The sequence below is a fragment of the Musca autumnalis genome, unplaced genomic scaffold (genome assembly GCF_047663935.1).
Source record: "Musca autumnalis isolate F117 unplaced genomic scaffold, ASM4766393v1 scaffold_4, whole genome shotgun sequence".
Lineage (NCBI taxonomy): Eukaryota > Metazoa > Arthropoda > Insecta > Diptera > Muscidae > Musca > Musca autumnalis.
The window spans coordinates 131,908,064-131,922,054 of NW_027411977.1; positions in this window are offsets into that span (position 1 = coordinate 131,908,064).

A 13,991-nucleotide genomic window follows, 5' to 3' on the forward strand; every position below is an offset into this window, starting at 1 on the left:
ATGTTAAGAAAATTCTAGCTAAACATGGAGTAAGTCAAAGGTTTACCGCTCCGTATACCCCTCAACAGAACGGTGGTGGTGAAAGAGATAACAGAACCATTGTAGAGATGGCAAGAACATTTATGAACTCGAATAAGGAAGTTGAGTTTCCAAAGTCGTTATGGGCAGAATTTGTAAAATCAGCCATATACATTTTAAATCGAACGGGAAAATCATCTGTGGACGATAAAAGCCCGTCCGAGCTATGGTACGGAAAGAAACCAAGAATCAAACATCTCCGAATTATTGGATCAAAATGTTATGTTCATGTTCCTAGTCAACATCGGAAGAAAATGGACAAGAAGGCAATAATCGGTTATCTTGTTGGTTATGACGGCGATGAAAGATATCGTGTCTACATTAAAGAGCGAAATATGGTAGAAGTATCAAGAGATGTGATATTTTCAGAAGAAATCAATGGTTGTCCTAAAGAAGAAGAAGTTGAAAAATACGATATAGTAAAGCGGAAAAACGAAGAAAACTCCAGTAGTATTCAAGATACGCAGAGAGATGAAATATCAATACGAATTCGTCCAAATGACAATCAATCAGATGATGACCAAGAATCTTATCCGCCAGAAATAATTCAAGAGGAAGCGGTGCAAGATGCCGAGCCACAAGAAGAAGATAACGAAACTCAAGACCAAGATTCAATTAATGAAGATAATGAAACTCAAGACCAAGATTCAATTAATGAAGATTACGAAACTCAAGACCAAAATTCAATTGAAGGCTTTGAAGAAACACAAAATGCAAAACGTCAAAGAGAACATGACTTAGATGACACATGTGATAATATCAATGTAAAACGGTTAAGAAATCGAACAATTATTATTTCAAATTGTATCACCGATGACTTTGTAATGATGTCACATGATTTCGCTAACCAAACAGAGCCTCCAGTAAGCTATTCAGAAGCTATTGAAAGTGCTGAAAGAATTAATTGGATACACGCAATGAAATCGGAGATGAGTTCATTGATTGAAAACAAGACATGGGTACTCTCAAAACTACCAAAAGGAGCAAAGGCACTCCCATCAAAATGGGTTTATCGAATAAAAACGAATGCTGACGGAAATATTGAAATATTTTTAATGATGGTACAAATAGAGTTTGTCTTTTAAAACGAAGTCTTTATGGTTTGAAGCAAGCACCCAGATGTTGGAACAAAAGAATGCAAAATTTCCTGAAGAAACTTGGTTTTAAGTCAAGCGCCGCAGATAGCTGTTTGTTTATAAGGGAGAAATATGGTAAAAAGTTAATCCTTTCCCTTTATGTTGATGATGGGTTAGTAGCTGCATCAGACAAAGATGAACTGGAGTATTTTCTAAGAAGTTTAAAATCAGAGTTCAAAATTGTTTCTAATGACGCTTCATACTTTCTCGGAATGGAAATTGAAAACAGAGATGATGGAATCAAAATTTCTCAGAAGGCATATTCTAGAAAAATATTGGAGAGGTTTAATTTCTCAGAGTGTCGCCCAGTTTCAACACCAATGGAAAACAAAGTCAAATGCATTGCAAAAGCAGGAAAAGCACCAAGAGAATTTCCTTATAGACAGGCAGTAGGTGCTCTAATGTATTTGATGCTGGGAACAAGGCCAGATTTGGCATACAGTGTTGGTTTTCTCTCAAGACACCTTGATAACTACACCGATGAAGATATTCAGAGACTAAAGCGAGTCTTTAGATATATTGCTGGATCCATAGATGTTGGAATTACATACAAGAAAGAAGGACCCAAGGTATTAGAATGTTATAGTGATGCTGACTATGATGGATGTGTCAGTACTGGACGTTCTACAACAGGTGTTGTTGCAACCTATGCAGGTGGAGCTATATCTTGGATGAGTCAAAGACAACCAACTGTTTCAACTTCAACAACTGAAGCAGAGATAATAGCTGGAAGTGAAGCCGCAAAAGAAGTTATATGGCTTAAACGACTTTTCAAGGATATAGTAAATTACAATTGTATTCCAATGATAAAAATAGACAACACTGCTGCAATTCGTCTATTAAAGAATCCAGAATTTCATAAGCGAACGAAACACATCGATCTCAAACACTTCTTCATACGTGAAAAGGTCACAGAGGGTATAATGTCAACATGTCAAGTTTCATCTGAAAATCAACTAGCAGATTTAATGACCAAACCCTTACCTAAGCCTCGATTGCAATAATTATGTAATCATTTAAATATTAATTAATTAAACAAGGGAAAGTGTTGAAATATGTGTTTAACAAATTAATATGTACTGTATTCTATAATGTTGATTTATAACATAGTAGGTATTGTATTATGTATGTATGTATGTATGTATTCAGAAAATATTTTTAAACATACTTGACTTCAATAAAATATTCCAATCTAATATTTATCATATCAAACTTTCCAAATGGAAGGTATTACAATTCATGAAGGAACACCCCCTTCGATTTGTATTTAGAAATTATTCTAGATAGGACACTAGATGAGCTGAATTAAACCAACAGCGAAACGATCGTCTCATATTGGTTGGGTGTGTGGGACTTCACTAGAATTCACTTTTTCAATACAAAACTTCTCAGATCATGTTAGCTCCATTAATTCAATTAATATAAAAATTTAAATCTATTTTAATTCCAAATTATAAATTAGTTAAATCTTCATGCCACGGCACTACTGACTTTAACACACGTGTATATCTTAAAGTTTTAAATGTTCCATTCTTGGTGTCAGCATAAAAAGTCTTCTTATTTAAAATATCCTTATTGGAACTTCATGTTTAAATATCACTTATTTCTTTGCATTGTCTATGTTAGATACATTGTCTTTTGAATACAAAAATTTCTCAAAAAAAATTAGGCTGCGACTTTTTATTCACATGAAGTTTTATGAACACAACACAGAACAACCAACGAACCAACTTTCGCACTTTCTTTCGTATAACTTCTTTTGTATTTTGTTTTGTTTGCATTGCAATTTTTGCAAGTGAACAACAACAAATATTCTTTTGTGTTTCTTTAGTGGGTCCTTTACAAAGGCGTTTCGGATACGTATGTACATACTAGCACATACATACATGTATGTAAGTACGTCTCTAAGTATTTCATAGAGTTAATGCTTGTAGGCGTAACAAACTTTGACATCAGTTTGAACTGAAATGTCTTTGTATGGGAATTAAATACTGCAATGCAGTATTTACCCATTTACACAGCAAAAATAGTTTGCCGCAAGCATATGGAAGGCGTCCTGGCGATGAAGTGTGAAATATCTTTATTGTTGTCCTAACTCTAAATGTGGCAAATAAATATATTAACATAGACAACATAAAATATGAAATTTATTGGCATACATATTGGTATGTATGTATGTATGTACATATGTCTGAGCTAATGTGACTTCTTCACGTTCGCCAGGATATATCCAAGCTGATACAAATGTATGTTTATCCACACTGAACCCATATTTTAAAGTTTATGATCAAAGCAATAAATTCCCAAGAAGAATTCGACCCGTGATTGATAGTTTAGCTAAATCTTTAAGGAACAGAATAGAAATTCCTGAAGTTGAATTCTGTAACTATTTTTTTTTTTTTTTTTTTTTTTTTGTTACCGACAAAACTCGGTAAAATTAAAACGCAAATTATGAATGAAAAATAATAGTTGGAAATTTTCGTTAATTTCACTGTGCAGAAGTAGTGTACTTATATCCCAACTCCCTTCAAAACAGCTCATATGGGGCGTCATCGTTGTTCTTTCCAAAACATGGTCCAATATTTACAATTTTCCGAATTGAGCGAAATACATAAAATTGGGCTACACCTAAATCAGGATATTGGATAGTTAACGAACATCGGAAGCTCCGTTCTATGGAGGCTGTATAAAACGCTGACCTGTACCGATAAATTTCTGAGGGAAAGTTTTGTAACTCCAGCGAAGACTAAATTCCAAAACTTCAGTTGTTCCGGTTGAATAATGTGGCTAAATACCGAAAATTGGGAGGGACCGTTCTATGGGGCCTATATAAAGACATGAAACAATACCGGAAAATTTCAGGTAGAAAGTTTTATACCACCAGCGCAAACTAAATACTACATTTCAGTCTTTGGATGGGATATTGATGGCACAACTTTAAAATACCGAAAATCGGGAAGTACACTTCTACGGGGGCTATTTGAAGACATAGACTTACACTGATTATTCTCTTCTGCAATAGTTTTGTATAATATCGGTGCTATATTGAGGCCACAACTTTTAAAATACCGAAACCCGATATGTACGGTTTTATGGAGGCTATGTAAGGCCACAACTTTGAAAAAATCTAAAATCGGGAGGTACCGTTCATGGGCCTATATGAAGGAGTGGACCTATACCGACAAATTTCAGGTGGAAAGTTTTATACCCTCAACGAAGACTAACTACCAAATGTCAGACATTTCGGTTGGATATTGAGGACACAGCTTTCAACATACCGAAAATCGGGATGTACCGTTCTATGGGGGCTATATAAAGACGTGGACTTATACCGACAAACTTCAGGCGGAAAGTTTTGTACCCTCATCGAAGATTAACTACCAAAGTTCGGTCATCGGTGTTATAATGAGGCTAAAACTCCCAAAATACCGAAAATTGGGATGAACCGTTCTATGGGGGGTACAGAACTTTCTCCCAATAAATTTCTGGGAGAAAGTTCTGTAGCCCCGAAAAATACTAAATACCAAATTTCAGCCACTTTGGTGAAGGAATGAGGCTAAAATCCTCAAAATACCGAAAATCGGGAGAAACCGTCCTATGTGTGCTATATCAAAACGTGGACCTATATGAACAGTTTTTTGTAGAAATGTTTCTTAGACTCTGTAAACACAAAATACCAAATTACAACCTATTCTGTGTTCAAATGGGACTAATACATTCAAAATATCTTAAAGTGGCGCGTACTATATATGTGGCTTATATGGGGGTTATACCAAAACGTGGAGCTATATAAACAATTTTTGGTAGAAATGTTTTTAGCCTCTGGAGACACAAAATACCAAATTACCAATTCGGTGGTCTAATAAGACAAATATCTTAAATTCCTTAAAACCCCGACATGGACCTACATAGACCAATCTTCACGAAATGTTGTATATTTTGCACCTTTTTTCCTTGGGCAGGTCAAGTTCGAAGATGGGTTATATCGGAACACGTTGTGATATAGCCACCATATAAAGGTACCTCCCGTTTTGTGGTATTTTGTGGATTTTAACCAAATTTTTTGACCAACCTATCTGCAATAGAACATTTGAGATTCACAGTGGTCACAAAATATCTCCACAAAAAACCGTCAACATAGGACCATGTTTTGGTATAGTCCCCATATAAGGGTACCTCTCGATTTTCGGTATTTTGGGGATTTTAGCTACAATTTTTTACCGAACTACCGGTAATTTGACAGTTGAGGTTCCTAGTGATCAAAAAACATATCTACTAAAAACTGTCAACCTAGGTCCATGTTTTGGTACCTTCCGATTTTCGGTATTTTGACGATTTAAGCAACAATTTTTGATCGAACTACCTGGAATTTGACAGTTGAGGTTCCTAATGATCACAAAATATCTCGATTACAAAATGTTCAACATAGGTCCATGTTTTGGTATCGCCCCCATATAGCGGTACCTCACGATTTTCGGTAGTTTGAGGATTTTAGCTATAATTTGACAGTTAAGGTTCCTAGCGATCACAAAACATCTCCCCTAAAAACTGTCAAAATAGGTCCATGTTTTGGTATAGCCCCCATATAACGGTACTTCCCGATTTTCGGTAGTTTGAGGATATTAGCTACAGTTTTTAACCGAGCTACGTGTAATTTAACATTTGAGGTTCCCAGTATTCACAAAATATCTCCTCCAGAAACTGTAAACATAGGTCCACGTTTTGGAGCCACACCCATATAATGGTACGTCCCGATTTTCGGTATTTCGAGAATTGTAGCTACATTTTGCTACCGAACTACATGTAATTTCACGTTTGAGCTTCCCAGTGGTCACAAAACATCTCAACCAAAAACTGTCAAAATAGGTACATGTTTTGATATAGCCCCATATAACGGTACCTCCCGATTTGCGGTATTTTGTGGATGTAGTTAACATTTTTTGACCAAACTATCTGCAATTGAACATTTGAGGTTCCCAGTGGTCACAAAATACCTCCACAAAAAAACGTCAACATAGGACCACGTTTTGGTATAGCCCCCATATAACGGTACCTCCCGATTTTCGGTATTTTGGGGATTTTAGCTACAATTTTTTACTTGTTTGTTTTGTTTATTGTTGAAGTTCAATCTCATTTTCGATTGTTTGAGTGGAGTATTCCCCCATTGGCTCAACTTCATTTATTACCCTCTATTACAGAGAGTAATGTTTTTCAAAACGAACTGACAGTGTTGCAAAATTTTACTGATCGCTACCAATATCATGATTTCATCCCGGCGAAGGGAATTATCAATTGGCTTCTCAGTTTTTGAAATGATGCCTTTTTAGCGAAAAACCGAACTCTTTAAGTGTCTAGTATTCTCATATGAATGAGAATCACACTCACTTTTCGGCTTTTCCAAAGAAACACCAAAATCAAAATATTTTGCAACATGTCAGCACGTATCAACTAAGAATTCTTCGAATTCTGTGAGTTGAAAAGAACACCAACACAGTTGCCTGTGAGGTTGTTTATTGGAATTTTGTTTTTTTGTTTTTAACAAAGCACCAATTCGCCAATTTTTTACCGAAATACCGGTAATTTGACAGTTGAGGTTCCTAGTGATCAAAAACATCTCCACTAAAAACTGTCAACCTAGGTCCATGTTTTGGTATAGTCCCCATATAAGGGTACCTCCCGATTTTCGGTATTTTGACGATTTTAGCAACAATTTTTGATCGAACTACCTGGAATTTGACAGTTGAGGTCCCTAGTGATCACAAAACATCTCGACTACAAAATGTTCAACAAAGGTCCATGTTTTGGTATCGCCCCCATATAGCGGTACCTCTCGATTTTCGGTAGTTTGAGGATTTTAGCTAAAATTTGTATCCGAACTACCCATAATTTGACAGTTGAGGTTCTTAGCAATCACAAAACATCTCCACTAAAAACTGTCAACATAGGTCCATTGAGGATATTAGCTACAGTTTTTAACCGAGCTACGTGTAATTTAACATTTGAGGTTCCCAGTATATACAAAATATCTCCTCCAGAAACTGTAAACATAGGTCCACGTTTTGGAGCCGCACCCATATAACGGTACCTCCCGATTTTCGGTATTTTGAGGATTGTAGCTACATTTTGCGACCGAACTACCTGTAATTTGACGTTTGAGCTTTCCATTGGTCACAAAACATCTCCACCAAAAACTGTCTATATAGGTATATGTTTTGGTATAGCCTCCATATAACGTTATATGGAACGAAGGTTCTTAAGATACCTCAGAAAATGTGCAGAGATTCTTAAAAAAAAAAAAACTTTTAGAAAGTCGGTCAAATTTCTAGCAAAAAATTAGAGAAATCGGCAAATTTCTAAAAAAAATATTCAGAAAATCTCAGAAAAAATAGGAAATCAGAGCAATAGGAAAAAAATGTTAGCTGGGACGGTACCTCTCGATTTTCGGTATTTTGAAAGTGTTAGCTAAAATTTTCGACAGAACTATTTGTAAGTCGACATTTGAGGTTCCCAGTAGTCCCACAATATCTCCACCAAAAACATGGGTCCATGTTTTTGTATAGCCCCCTATATAAATTGTAAACATACGTCCATGATTTTGTATAGCTACCATAAAACGTTGTCTCCCCATGTTCGGTATTTTTGGCCGAACTATCTGTAATTCGAAAAACTGTCAACATAGGTCCATCGGAACCTCCCGATTTTTGGTTTTTTGGATTTTAGCTAAATTTTTTGACCCAAGTATCTGCAATTCGACATTTGAGGTTCCCATTGGTCATAAAACTTCTCCACCAAAACCATAGGCCCACACTTTGATATAGCCCCATATAAGGTTCTCGACCGATTGAATACATTTGTCTATGCTTTTTTACCTTATTTAGGTATCAGTGGTCACAAATTATCTCCGCCTAAAATTGTGGACAGGAAAGAAAATAATTATTCCGCTTTAATTCAGAATATTTTATGGTGGAGGGTATACAAATTTTTGCCCGGTCGAACTTAACGCTTTTTAAATTGTTATGTTTCAAAAAATACTTTTATGTTTTGTTTATAAAATTCCCATTTGCACAAACAATAAGTGTTGACGAAGACAACATACAATCATATGGGTAGGTTACCGAACACAAGACAACAATGTTTATCGACAATATCGCAAACATAACAAAGAAATAAAGACGAAAAAATTTCATAACAGAAATATCAAGAAACTCCACCAGAAATGTTTTAGCCAATATCGAAGACTACGTACCAAATTTCTGCCATTTTGGTGTGATTAACTTAACTTAGCTGGCCCATTACAGAACATTTGTTCTAAGAAAAGATCTCCAATTCTCTCTGTTTTTCGCTTCGCTTTCTGGAATACCGCGCCTTGTCATCTCTTCATCAACTTGTTTGCGCCATCTGTTCTTTGGCCTGCCAATTCTGCGTGCACCGCCATGTGGCATGTATTCATACGCCTTTTTAGCGGGTTCATCATAGCTCATTCTTATGATATTCATGTCTTTGTATAGCTGATATAGCTCGTGGTTCATACGACGTCGATATTTACCGTCAACGCAAATCGGCCCGTAGATCTTTCGAAGAATTTTCCTCTCAAACACACCAAGCACTGCCTTATCTGCTTGCGCAAGTACCCATGCTTCGGAGCCATACATTAGCACGGGTAGTATCAGCGTTTTGTATAGTGTTATTTTTGTTTGACGAGATGTGGCTTTGTTTTTAAATCGCTTGCTTAAACCATACTCGTAGTAGCATCTGTTGGCCAATACAATTCGTCTTCTTATTTCACAACTGAAGTTGTTTGTTGTTTTTATGGCAGTGTCGAAATCTTTAACTACCTCAATAGTATAGGTACCAACTTCCACAGTTGGTCCGAGCTCTATGGACGCTTTGCGCGTCGACACCATCAATTTGGTATTTTCGCCGTTTACCGGCAGACCCATTTTCGCAGATTCTCCTTCGACATTCCTAAAGCTATAAGTTACTTCCTTTACTGATCGTCCCATGATGTCTATGTCATCAGTATAAGCAAGTAACGTGTGGATATTGGTGTAAATTGTGTCATTTCTTTCGTATTACCTTTTCCAACAAAATGTTGAATAGGTCACACGAAAGGCTGTCTCCTTGTCTGAAACCTCTTTTGGTACTGAACTGTTCGGAGAGGTTCTTTCCAATTTTAACTGAGGACCTAGTATCATTTAAAGTCATCTTGCAAAGCCGGATGAGCTTTGCGGGGATACCAAATTCAGGCATTGCATGGAATACCTTTGATCGGAGGGGACTTCGAATGCTGCTTTATAATCGACAAAAAGGTGATAGGCAATACGGAGAAGACTTATGCCCCTATAGTTGGAGCATACAGTCTTATCTCCTTGTGGACGGGACACAGGATGCTCAGGTTCCAATCGTCGGTTACTCGTTCTTCCTGCCAGATGGTGCTAACTAGCTGATGAATACACCTTATCAGCGTGTCGCCTCCGGTTTTGAACATCTCGGCTGGTAAGCCATCGGCCCCTGCTGCCTTATTATTCTTCAGCCGATTTATTGCTGTCTTTACCTCATCTTGGCTGGGCGGTATACATTCAATACCATCTTCTGGGATTGGGACTGTGGTATCTTCGTCGTCTTCGCTGCTATTGGATACCAACAGATTTGAAAAATGTTCTTTCCATATCCTGAGTACACTATCTGTATCAGTTACCAAATTACCTTGCTGGTCTTTACAGGAGGATGTGCCTGTACCAAAGCCATCAGTTTGATGCTTGACTCTTTGGTAGAATTTTCGGACTTCATTCTGGCTCCTGTCCATCTCGATTTTTTCACACTCCCGCTTTTCCATCTCTCTCTTTTTCCTGCGGAAAAGACGTTTCTCCTCTCACCTTTTCTCCCTGTATCTCTCTCGTGCGCTACGCGTTGCTACGGATTGTAAAGTAGCCCTATATGCCGCATTTTTCTCTTCGGTGGCAGCACGACACTCCTGATCATACCATGGATTCCTTGGTGGAGGTCTCTGGTATCCAAGTATGGATTTTGAGGCTGTTGGCATGGAGTGGGCAATGCTTTGCCATTGCGCTGATATGTTATGGGGATGAGAAGTGCTTTGATTAAGCAATTGGGCTAGTTGAGTGGAATATGCTGTGGCTATCTGTTGTGATTGCAGCTTACCGATGTCTAACTTTCGTGTTGTGTCTGTTCGTACTTTGTTTGCTACGTTTAAGCGGGTGCGTACCTTTGCTGCAACAAGGTAGTGATCTGAATCAATGTTTGCGCCTCGGAACGATCGTATATCCAACACGCTCGATGAATGTCTTCCATCTATCACAACATTATCAATTTGGTTTCTTGTTTTCTGATCTGGAGACAGCCAGGTGCCCTTATGAATATCGAGATGATTAAATCTGGTACTGCTAACTACCATGTTTTTTGCAGCTGCAAAGTCTATCAGCCTCATACCATTGTCAGATGTTTCACTGTGGAGACTGAATTTCCCGACTGTTGGGCCAAAGATATTCTCCTTTCCAATTTTGGCATTAAAATCGCCTAGAATGATTTTAATGTCATGGGCAGGGCAACGGTCATATGTTTCTTCTAAGCGCTCGTAAAATATATCTTTGGTCTGTTCGTCCTTTTCTTCAGTGGGAGCATGAGCGCAAATAAAGCTGATGTTGAAGAATTTAGCTTTTATTCGAATTGCAGCAAGTCTTTCATTCACTGGGGTGAAGCTGGATACCAGATGTTTTAGTCTCCGACTAACTACGAATCCACAACCAAACTCATGCTTTACGTCATGGCAGCTATAATACAGTGCGTCACCTTTAGGTGTTATTGTGACGCCTTTCCCATTCCATCGTATTTCCTGTATGGCAGTAATGTCGGCCTTGTACTTTTCAAGTACATCTGCCAATGCGAAGACTGCACCTTCTCTATAAAGAGTGCGAACATTCCAGGTGCAGATTCGCAGATCATGGTCCTTAAAACGTTTGCGGGGTTCGTCAACTTTAGAGGGGTTTGTTTTTCTTCTCTTTCGTTTTTTCATAGTAGGCTGTTTTTTCTAGGGGAGGGTTACTAACCCGACGCCCAAACCCAAGTTTTTAACGTTCTTATGGGTGAACGCGCGGCACATGTTAGCTCACTACCTTTAACGGGTGTTAAAGGCAGTTCCCCAGGTGACACCACGAGGAGGTCAGTGTCCAAAAATACCTCGACTCCGAAACCGTGGTTTTGACCTCCAACCAACTACAAATCCGCACCAAAACTCATGCTTTGTGTCATGTCAGCTATAATACAATGCGTCACTTTTAGGTGTTGTTGCGACGCCTTTCACTATCCAACATATTTCCTGAATGGCAGTACCACTGGCCTTGTATTTTTCAGTGCGTAAACTGCACCTTCTTTATAAAGAGTGCGAACATTCCAGATGAAGATTCGCAGATCATGGTCGTTCAAACGTTTGCGGGGATCGTCATCTTTAGAGCAGTGTCGACCAAGAATATCGAAGCCACAAATGTGAATGTATTAAAAACATTGGCAATTTATGACAGTGTGTTAGTAAGATTATATGCACGCAAGCTACAAACCAAAAACAAATCAAAACATTTGCTCTCTCTTGCACGCTCTTTCTTTGCGTTCGGATCGTATGTTGCCGAAAGTCTTCGTAACCAGCGACAAATGGCTGTTCGGTGCTGCTTTAGAGCAGCGTCAGGCGAGAGAACGCCCACGTGTGCTCATTTAAAGTTGCTCTCTCCACACACACAATTCAACCCATTGAAAAAGCACGTACTCACACAATGACACCCCGTAAAGTATGAAATAGAAAAGTATGGTGCCTGACGCTGCTTTAGAGGGATTTGTTTTTCTTTTTCCTTGTTTTTTTATAGTAGTTTTATAGCGTGCCACATATTAGCTCACTACCTTTAACGGGTATTAAAGGCCGCTCCCCAGGTGGGTGACACTATGAGGAGGTAAGTATCCACTTGAAATGAAAGAAGGGCCAAGTTAAGTCCTGGACTTTGCCATCCTAAAGCCGATCAGAACTGTTACTTAGTACTTTTCATCGCCTGCGTCACCCAAAACTTATCTACCAAAAATTGTTGTCCCCGATTTGAAGTTTTTAGCTACATTTTCAAACTGAATAAGCTATAATTTGGTATTTAAGTTCCTAAGTGATCAAAAATGTTTATTCACCAAAACTTGGGGACATAGGTCTATGTTTTAGAATAGCCCCACATATAATGACGTTTGTACCTACTATTTCTGACAGAATTAGCCAAAATTTTTCATTTAGGGTTCGAATAAAACGTCTCCACCAAAAATTGTGAACATAGGTCCATGTTTTGGTATAGCCCCAATATAACGGTACCTCCCGATTTTCGGTATTTTGAGGATTTTAGCTAGATTTGTTGACTAAATTTTCGGTAAATTGACATTTGAGATTTCCTGCAATCACGAAACTTCTCCACCAAAAATTGTCCACATTGATCCATAGCCCCCACATAACGTTACCTCCCGAATTTCGGTACTTTGAGACTTTCTTTTACCGAAATAGAGGTAAATTACATTGACATTTGAATTTCCCAGTGTTCGGAAAACTTCTTCATCAAATATTGTCAATGTAGGTCCATGTTTTGTTATAGCCCCCATATAATAGTACTTACTTACTTAGCTGGTCCATTACAGAACATTTGTTCTATAGGCCGAACTAAGAAGAGATCTCCATTCCTCTCTATTTGTTGCTTCGCACTCTGGAATACCGCGCCTTTTCATCTCATCATCCACTTATTTGCGCCATCTATTCCTTGGCCTGCCAATTCTGCGTGCACCGCCAAGCGGTCCGTATTTATATGCCTTTTTAGCGGGTTCATCATCGCTCATTCTTATGATATGGCCTAGCCAACGCAATCGCTGTATCTCGATACGTTTAACAATATTGATGTCGTTGTATAGCAGATACAGCTCATGGTTCATGCGACGTCGATATTCACCGTCAACGCAGATTGGTCCGTAGATCTTTCGAAGAATTTTTCTACCAAACACACCAAGCACTGCCATGTCTGCTTGCGCAAGTACCCAGGCTTCGGGGACATACATCAGCACGGGTAGTATCAGTGTTTTGTAGAGCGTTATTTTTGTTTGACGAGATGTGGCTTTGTTTTTAAACTGCTTACTTAAACCAAAGTAGCATCTGTTGGCCAATACAATTCTTCTTTTTATTTCACAACTGATGTCGTTTGTTGTGTTAACGGAGGTGCCGAGGTAGACGAAGTCTTTTACTACCTCAATACCGTTGCTTGGTATCTTCCATCCCCTACGTCACCCCATATAATAGTACATACCGATTTTAGGGATTTTGAGGATTTGTTGACACAACTACATTTTATATTTGACACTTAAAGTTCCCAGAGGTCACAAAACTTCGCCATCAAAAATAGTCAACATAGGTCCATGTTTTGGTATAGTCCCCATATATGACCAAGTTTTGATATTGCCCCCATAAAGTTACCGATTTTGAACGATTTTTTACCGAAATGGTGATAATTTGACATTTGTAGTTCCTAGTAGTCGCAAAACTTTTATACCTATAATTGTGAAGATAGTCCCATCTTTTATTATAGCCGACATATAACAGTACATCCCGATTTTAGGTATTTTGAGGATTTTAGCTACATTTTTTACCTGCAGTCACAAAACTTGTCCACCAAAAATTGTCAACAATTGTCTATGTTTTCGTTTAGGCCCCATATAACGGTGCCTCTAGATTTTCGTTATTTTGAGAATTTTAGC